We start from the raw sequence: 8306 nt of genomic DNA on the forward strand, positions 1-8306 counted from the left end.
TGGAGTGCAATGGCGCGATCTCGGCTCACCGCAACCTCCGCCTCCTGGGTTCAGGCAATTCTCCTGCCTCAGCCTCCCGAGCAGCTGGGATTACCGGCACGCACCACCATGCCCAGCTAATGTTTTGTATTTTTAGTAGAGACGGGGTTTCACCATGTTGACCAGGATGGTCTCGATCTCTTGACCTCGTGATCCACCCACCTCGGCCTCCCAAAGTGCTGGGATTACAGGCTTGAGCCACTGTGCCTGGCCCCTGTTATTTTTTTAAGTCACCTCTAGTCTTATTTGTTCATCTTTACTTTTGTTGCCTGTGCTTTTGGTGGTGTCATATTCAAGAAATAGTTCTGTGTATCAAAGGAAGCAATCAGTAGAAAGAAAAGGTAACCTACGGAATGGAGAAAATATTTGCAGATTACATAGTGGATAAGGGTTTCATGTCCGGAATATATAAAGAATTCTTACAATTCAATAACAAAAGTCCAAATAACCTGATTTTAAAATGAGCAAAGGATTTGAATAGGCATTTCTCCAAAGAAGATATACAAACAGACAATAAATGTATAAAAAGATGTTCAATGTCACCAATCATTAGAGAATACAAATCAAAACCACAATGAGATACTGCTTCACATCCATCAGGAGGACTATCATGAAAAAAAAAAAACCACAGAAAATAATAAGTGTTGGTGAGGATATGGAGAAACTGGAACCTTTCTGCACTGTTGGTGGGAAAGTAAATGGTGCAGCTGCTATAGAAAAACTCTATGGAGATTCCTCAGAAAATTAAAAATAGGACTACCATATGATCTGGCATTTCCATTTCTGGGCACATATCCAAAAGAACTGAAAGCAGAATATTGAAGAAATATTTGCACATCCATGTTTAGAGCACCATTATTCACAATAGCCAAAGGTGGGAACAACTCGATGTCTGTTGCCAGATGAATGAATAAACAAGAGATGTTCTATAACTACAATGGAATATTATTCAGCCTTAAAAAGGAAGGAAATCTTGTCTCATGCTACAATATGGATAAATCTTGAGGACATGTGGTAAGTGAAATAGGCTACTTGCAAAAAGACACATACTATATAATCCCATTTGGATTAAGTATCTAAGGCAGTCAAGTTTAGTCAAGTTCATAGAAACAGAAAATACAATGGTAGTTGACAGGGGCTGGGAGGAGAGAGAAATGGGGAATTGTTCAATGGGTATAAAGTATCAGTTTTGCTAGATTAAAATGTTCTAGAGATCAGTTTCACAGCAATGTGAATATACTTAACACTACTAAACTGGATGCTTAAAAATGGCTCAGATGGGCTTACATAATATGGCCAGAAACATTAGCTAGTGCTTATTCTACCCTCTAATGGGAAAGCAGCGGACCATCAGAGACTAAACTGTATCTGCCTCTATTTCCAAGAGACTCACATTCAACCTTAGCTCACAAAAAGCTGGGGAAATTTCATGAGTCCTTCTTTAAAAAAAAAAAAAATATTATTATTAGAGCAAAAAAAAAGCAATTTGAATTTTAATAACACAGCTGAAACAATCAGCAGCAGTAGCAGCAATGGCAGGAAAAGAGGTTTAATTTAGTTGATTTTCTGTGGTTGTTGGTTTGTTCACTGGGAGCCGCGCATTTTTCCTAAGGGATGGAAAGGCTGCTGGAGGTCTGGTTCTCCTGGAAGCAACTCAACGCAAACCAAGAATCTGGGGCTCTTCATACCATCCCAAGATCTGAATGGGGGCATACCTTTTTGTCTGGTATTTGATGGAGGCTCCTCACTAAAGGTACCTTGGATTTTCTGAAAGAAATTGAGTTTCTCAATGTAGTTTTTCCAAACGGAGCAGTGTATTGTATGCGACATATGAATTCTGACTGTTGGTACTTATATATTCCAGATTTCCCAGACAGTAGGGTAGTAAGCCAGATCAAACCCTGGAAATTCTGATGAGTGAGCTTGACCCAGCAGTTAAGGAAAGACTCATTCTCCATGAAAGACTGTGTCACTGCAGAGGATGTCACTCGGACTGCAATTGGTGCCCTCGCACTAGGTTCTGTCATTGATGCCACACTGTTCAATCCTTGTGAGTAGTTGATGAAAGGAAGGAAAGCAGATGGCCCTTATGGGATGATTCACATCACTCCAGAACCAGAAGATTTGTATGTTAGCTTTGAAACAAACTTAAATCAGACCTCCTGTGATGACCTGATCAGGAAAGTTGTGGAATCCCTCAAGCCAGGAAACTGATGACCACTTTTTTTTTTTTTTTTTTTTTTAGAATGAAGTCTTGCTCTGTCTTCCAGGCTGGAATGCGGTGGCACAATCTTGGCTCACTGCAACTTCCACCTCCCGGGTTCAAGTGATTTTCCTGCCTCAGCCTCCTGATAGCTGCAATTGCAGGAGCATACCACCACAACCAGCTTATTTTCGTATTTTTAGTAAAGACAGAGTTTCGCCACGTTGGCCAGGCTGGTTTCGAACTCCTGACCTCAAGTGATTTGCCCACCTCAGCCTCCCAATGTGCTGGGATTACAGGCGTGAGCCACTGTGCCTGGCCCACTTCGTTAATCAGAGTTCTACACAGTGCTTTTTTCTGCCCCAGAAGATTGAAGGTTTTGTGTCTTAAGTGTGCTAGGTTCAATGATTATAATTTTGTTTTTACCAGTTTTGTTAAGAAGCAACAACAGCAGCATTGACTAAGAAAAATGAAGACAAAAATTACAAAAGGTGAACACATGTAGAAAGAGGTGGCTACTTTCTAGATGTTGAAACCAGGAGCCATGCTTTCCATAACCACCACCTTGTAGTTTCAGAAACCCTAGATACAATGACAGTATAATCATTTTTGAATTGTATGTGTTATTATATCAAGGAGTTAGATATATTGCATGAATGCTCACTTCTGTGTTTAGGTATTCTTTGCCATTCTTGCTGTGAAATTGAAGTGCATGTAGAAAAAAACCTTTTACCATATGAAACTTTACAACACTTGTGAAAGCAACTCAGTTTGGTTTAGGCACAGTGTAATCTTTCTTCAGGTATCATCCAAAATTCCCCAAAGGCAAAACTCTTACCTTCAGCCTAAGCATCTGGGATTGTCCAATTAAACTGCTACTAGAATTTTACATCCAGTTTCATCTACTTTCCAGGACATATTCTTTACTAACATTATTGAATCGAATTTCTGCTTCAAACAAATATTTTTTGCAACAGCAAAAAAGTTTTTCTTCTGTGAGTAGAGTCCTTTTGAAAAAAAACAATGGTTAAGGTGATAAATGTTATATGATTTTTACCACAAGTAAAAATTTAAAAAATTATTAAGCAAAAAAAAAAAAATTCTATAAAAAGGTAGGTAATATTGATCTGTTTTCCATCCTAGTCTTAATGAGATAAAATACATCTATGGAAATATCATTGATGCTTATAATTTTTTTCTCATTCTTACATGAAGGGAGAAACAGCTGACTCAATAGAATGAAGAATTGAGTTGTTTGCCGGAGATGATTAAAAACAATCTAAAGGATCCATTAATAGAAGATTTATAAAAGGGATTTAGCCATTGGAGGACTAAAGAGATTTAGTTGTCATTGGAATATGCAGTTTTCAAGATCAACACTATCATTATCTATGTATCTACAACGATTCTGATCTTTCTCCAAATTGGTTTTCCACTTTTTGAAGTCGTATTCAAAAACCATCTTAGTACTAACTTTTTCATGATGACACTAAAGCAATGCCAAACTATTAAAAAGTACCTCAACGTTGATAACACAATATCGCAGTCTTAGCTACTGTGTTCTTCTGAGAACTTGTTTTTTAGGAAAATTGTAAAACAACACCAATAATTAAAATTCTTGTCTCAAAGCGGTGACATTCAGGTCTTCTAAAGTAACTATAACACTTGGAATAAATTTCATGAGGCTAATTTCTATGTAACGGGAAATTACAGCCCTGATGAAAGCATCAGGAAAATTTTATTTCTACCTGTAGAGGCGTACAGGGACAGGATGTCAATTCTCATCCTTCTGACTGGCTCTGCTTAGTGAATGGTTTAGGTCGACCAGGATTAGCTCTTACTCTTTGTCCTTGTCCCTGAAATTCATCATGTACTGCTGCATATCAAATTACTCAGAAATGTAGTGACTTAAAACAACAACATTTATTATTCTATTCCACAGTTCCTATAGGTCAGGAAATCCTGGCTGGCCCATGGCTTAGCTGGGTCCTCTGCCTCGGGTCTTTTATAAAACTGTAATCAAGGTGTCCGCTGGGGTGTGGTCATCTCAAAGCTTGGCTGGGGGTAGATTTGCTTTGAATGTTGCCCACGTGATTGTCAGAAGGATTCAGTTTTTGATGGCTGTTGGCAGGATGTGCCCTTCATTCTGGACATGTGGGTCGCTCCATCAGGACAGCTCACTTGAGAGCTGGACTCATCAGAACAAGTGAGAAGGGCCTAAAAGATGTTAGCAAGACTGAAGTCGTCGTGTTTAATAACCTCCTCAAAGTGGCATTCTATCACTTTTGCTGTAGTTCATTCATTAGAAGCAAGTCACTAGGCGTAGCCCACGTTCAAGGGGAGAAGATTCCACAGGGCATGAGGACCATTGGGGGGCATTCTAAAGACTGCCTGCCACACCAACCTTCACACAGATGTGTTTCATTTGGGCTCACATTTCTATTCAGTTTCTAAAGGAGGGAAAAAGATTTGTAAGAAGTACGTGAAGTAGGAATGGAATCAAAAGTGTATCCACAGAAATAGGCTATAGATCCAAGAAACACTGAGAGAGGGCAGCTGGAAGCGTGCAGGAGTTACTGGGATTCTGGCCATTAAAAAGATGCGGCTCTGCCGGGTGCGGTGGCTCACGCCTGTAATCCCAGCACTTTGGGAGGCTGAGGCGGGTGGATCATCTGTGGTCAGGAGTTAGAGACCAGCCTGACCAATATGGTGAAGCCCCGTCTTAAAAAAAAAAAAAAGATGCGGTTCTATGGAGAACCCTCAGGACCTGGAGAGGCGATGCATTGGTGGGAGGAACATGTTAGTGTTTTTCAAATATCTGAAGTTATAGATGGAAGAGGAATAATATTTACCTTTTTTTAATTCCAGAAATTAAAGTCAGGACCAAAGTCAAGAGACAAATTTCTGCCAGTGGAGCCATGAACCAGTGGAATGTGTACCACCACAGTGGGTGCTCCACTGCACGGAAGCGTTCAGGAGGAGGCTGGGCAGCTGCAGATAGAGACTGCGACGCTGTCTTCTTTCTCTATTTCTCTGTTTCCCAGTTCGGGTTAGCCATATTATAATTTATTGCTAACGACTATAACATTTAAATTCAATTAGCCACCTGTAACTGCCCTCCATGTTTTGTCCTTAGATATTCACTCTGAAGAAGTATTGGACTATTATAATTATAGAAACATTATTCATAAAGATATCCATAAAAGAGTAATATGATCCCATGCCACAAGCTTTCGCTGTTGCAAGGAGAATGTCCAATTAATATCTGTTTAATTCTTTTTAACTTTGTCTTCAGCTCTCCTCACCTCTTCTTGGTCACACTTCATTGTCATGTGTCTTATTTCGCATGTTCTTTTGAAAATTCCTTTATTTTGGGAATAAGCAAGCCTCCGGGGAATACTTTCATAGGGGATATATGAGTAATATACTTTTTGAGTTACTGCAAATCAGATGTTTTAATTTGACCGTGTGCTTTATGATTGCTTGGCTGGGTATCATAGGCAAGAACCAAATTTGTTTCTCTTCAGAGCTTTGAAGTTTTGCCACCCTATCTTCTAGTGTCTTCTGTTGCTAATGGAATGTCTGTCGTTCATTTGATTTTCATCCCTTGGTGTGTGGCCAATATTCTTCCCTCTCTGGTTTCTAGGCTTTTCTATTTATTCTGTGGAATTCTAAGATTTCATCAACTTGAATCCAGGGGTGAGTTTTTTCATCTACCTGCTTAATCCTTAGTAGATATTTTCAGTATTAAGACTTCTAACATTTTCAACTCATAAGAACTCTGTAAATTATTATTATTATCTCCAATTTACAGGTAAGGTTCAGGGACATAAAAACAAGTGACCCAGGTCACTGCCTGGTCTTACTACTGAATTATGTTTGGAGTAAGGAAATACACCTGAAGGCCATGATTAAGACTATACTTGGTACAAAATATAAAGCACTTTGATTTTACTTTAGAAAGTTGGATAGTTGCTACCTTGAAATTTTGATGTTCATAACAGTAATGATTAATAATAAACTGATAAATATATATATACAAGTTCCATTTACTGTAGAAAAATGAAGAAACACTTGAATAGTTACTTTTGGGCACTCTTTTGGGCACTTTCCTTGACTACACTTCAAGCTAAGCACTTCTTTTATGGGCCCTGAAGGTGAGACGGATGCAGAAACAGTGAAAGTAAGATCTGTTGGAGTAGGCAATAGTAGCATTTGGGGTTCATCTGCTAATCTAACCTTCCCTGTTGATGGAAGAAAAAGGCAGGCTGACACCACACACACACACATACACACACACACACACACACACTCACACACACACACACACACACACACACACACACATATATATATATATAAAGAAATCATAGTTGATTCTTTTAACGAATTAGAAGAATGAACAGAGAGGCAACACCATGTGCTCTCAACATGTCACAGATCAAGGACAACTCATGAGTCACTATGTTTTTAAGCCAGGGGGTTCCCCAAGGTCACATTGCAAATCAGTGGCAGAGTGAATACTAAGTATTTGTTTTAAAAGATATCAAATTATTTTCCCATCTTATCAGCTGAGAGTGGATTTCTTTGCCTGTTTTCTCTATAGGCAGCCAGGAAATTTGCTACCACTAATAAGTATAGCACCAAATTCTCTTTAAAGTAAAATGAGCTAGAATCTCTCACTTCCAAGTTGGGGTCAGTTACCTGACTAGACATGCACAGAAAGGGGGGATGTGTACTTTCAGGCCAACAGGGTTATAATTGCAAAGGCCACCGGTGGCTGTTCTGGGTATATTATGGGCAAAATTCTCTATTGGGTGGGACCAGCTGTAGTGTTGTGATGTATAACCAAAATAGATGCTCTATACTGGGTCTCTCAGCCTGGGCATTATTGAGATTTGGGGCTGGATAATCCTTTGCTGTGGGGCCTGTCCTGTGCATGGTCAGAGGTTTTGAAGCACTCCTGGCTTCTGCCCACTCGATGCTACTTGTGACAACCACAGATATCTTTAGTCATTGCCAAATGTCCCCTGAGAAGCAAAGTCACCTCTGGTTGAGAACCACAGATCGAGGCAAATTCAATAAAAATTGTTTTTGGTAAATAACTCTGGAAAATACACAAGAGGTTTTTAAAAACACATCCTACTTTTCACACTGGAGTATTTGAAGATTATGTGCTAAAATATAAACATTCCAGGCTCTGGAAAGAGGCAAGGAATCTTTATATAAACACAATGAACCCTTGGGACCATCAGTTGGCAATAATGAAATACACACAATAAAATCTATGTGTTGCATGAGAAATAATTCTCTGAGCAGATTATTAATCTCAGCTTTGTGTTACTTATAGCCACACACATGACAATTAATCTTTCTGTGCATGCCTTTAAGCTTTGCAATGTTTAAACATCATCTATATATATATATATATATATATATATATATATATTCTTACTTTGAAAATAGAACAACTATGTGTCAAGATGTATCAGTCCCCAGGATGCCGTGGTTGGCATTCCCCTAAATTCTATTTTTGCTGAGAGGAGTGACTGCCTTCAAAAAGAGACATTGAACCTTGGAATATATTAAATCACTTCTTCCTGCACAGTTTTGCTTGGATAAATTTGCTTAATAGGCATAGCTTCTGCCCTGAAGATACTCTTGTGCCAAATGTTTGGAAGGTGATTGAAGGAATTACTCAGAAATTACTAGGGGACTGAAATGGAACAAGTTCCAGAAACACATTTGAATTTTTTGACTGTTGCCTAATATTGACATTTCTGACTTCTGTTGACTGTATTGACAATGGAATGTTGCCATTAACCCAATCTGTTGTTCCTGGGTGGGGGGTGGGAGTGAAGCTAGTATCGGGTGAGGTGGGGAGGGGAACAAAGTGTAAAAGCTTTCTAACCGGCCGGGCGCGGTGGCTCAGGCCTGTAATCCCAGCACTTTGGGAGGCCGAGGCCGGTGGATCATGAGGTCAAGAGATCGAGACCATCCTGGTCAACATGGTGAAACCCCGTCTCTACTAAAAATACAAAACATTAGCTGGGCATGGTGGCGC

General features: G+C 39.4%; 1 pseudogene; it reads left to right on the plus strand.

Annotated features, from left to right (window-relative positions):
• The window catches only part of LOC108302878, a 6689-nt pseudogene extending 3987 nt beyond the window's left edge, over window positions 1–2702 (plus strand).
• Window positions 2703–8306: the final 5604 nt, after the last annotated feature.

Source organism: Cebus imitator, unplaced genomic scaffold (genome assembly GCF_001604975.1).
Source record: "Cebus imitator isolate Cc_AM_T3 unplaced genomic scaffold, Cebus_imitator-1.0 Scaffold43, whole genome shotgun sequence".
NCBI classification, from domain to species: Eukaryota; Metazoa; Chordata; class Mammalia; order Primates; family Cebidae; genus Cebus; species Cebus imitator.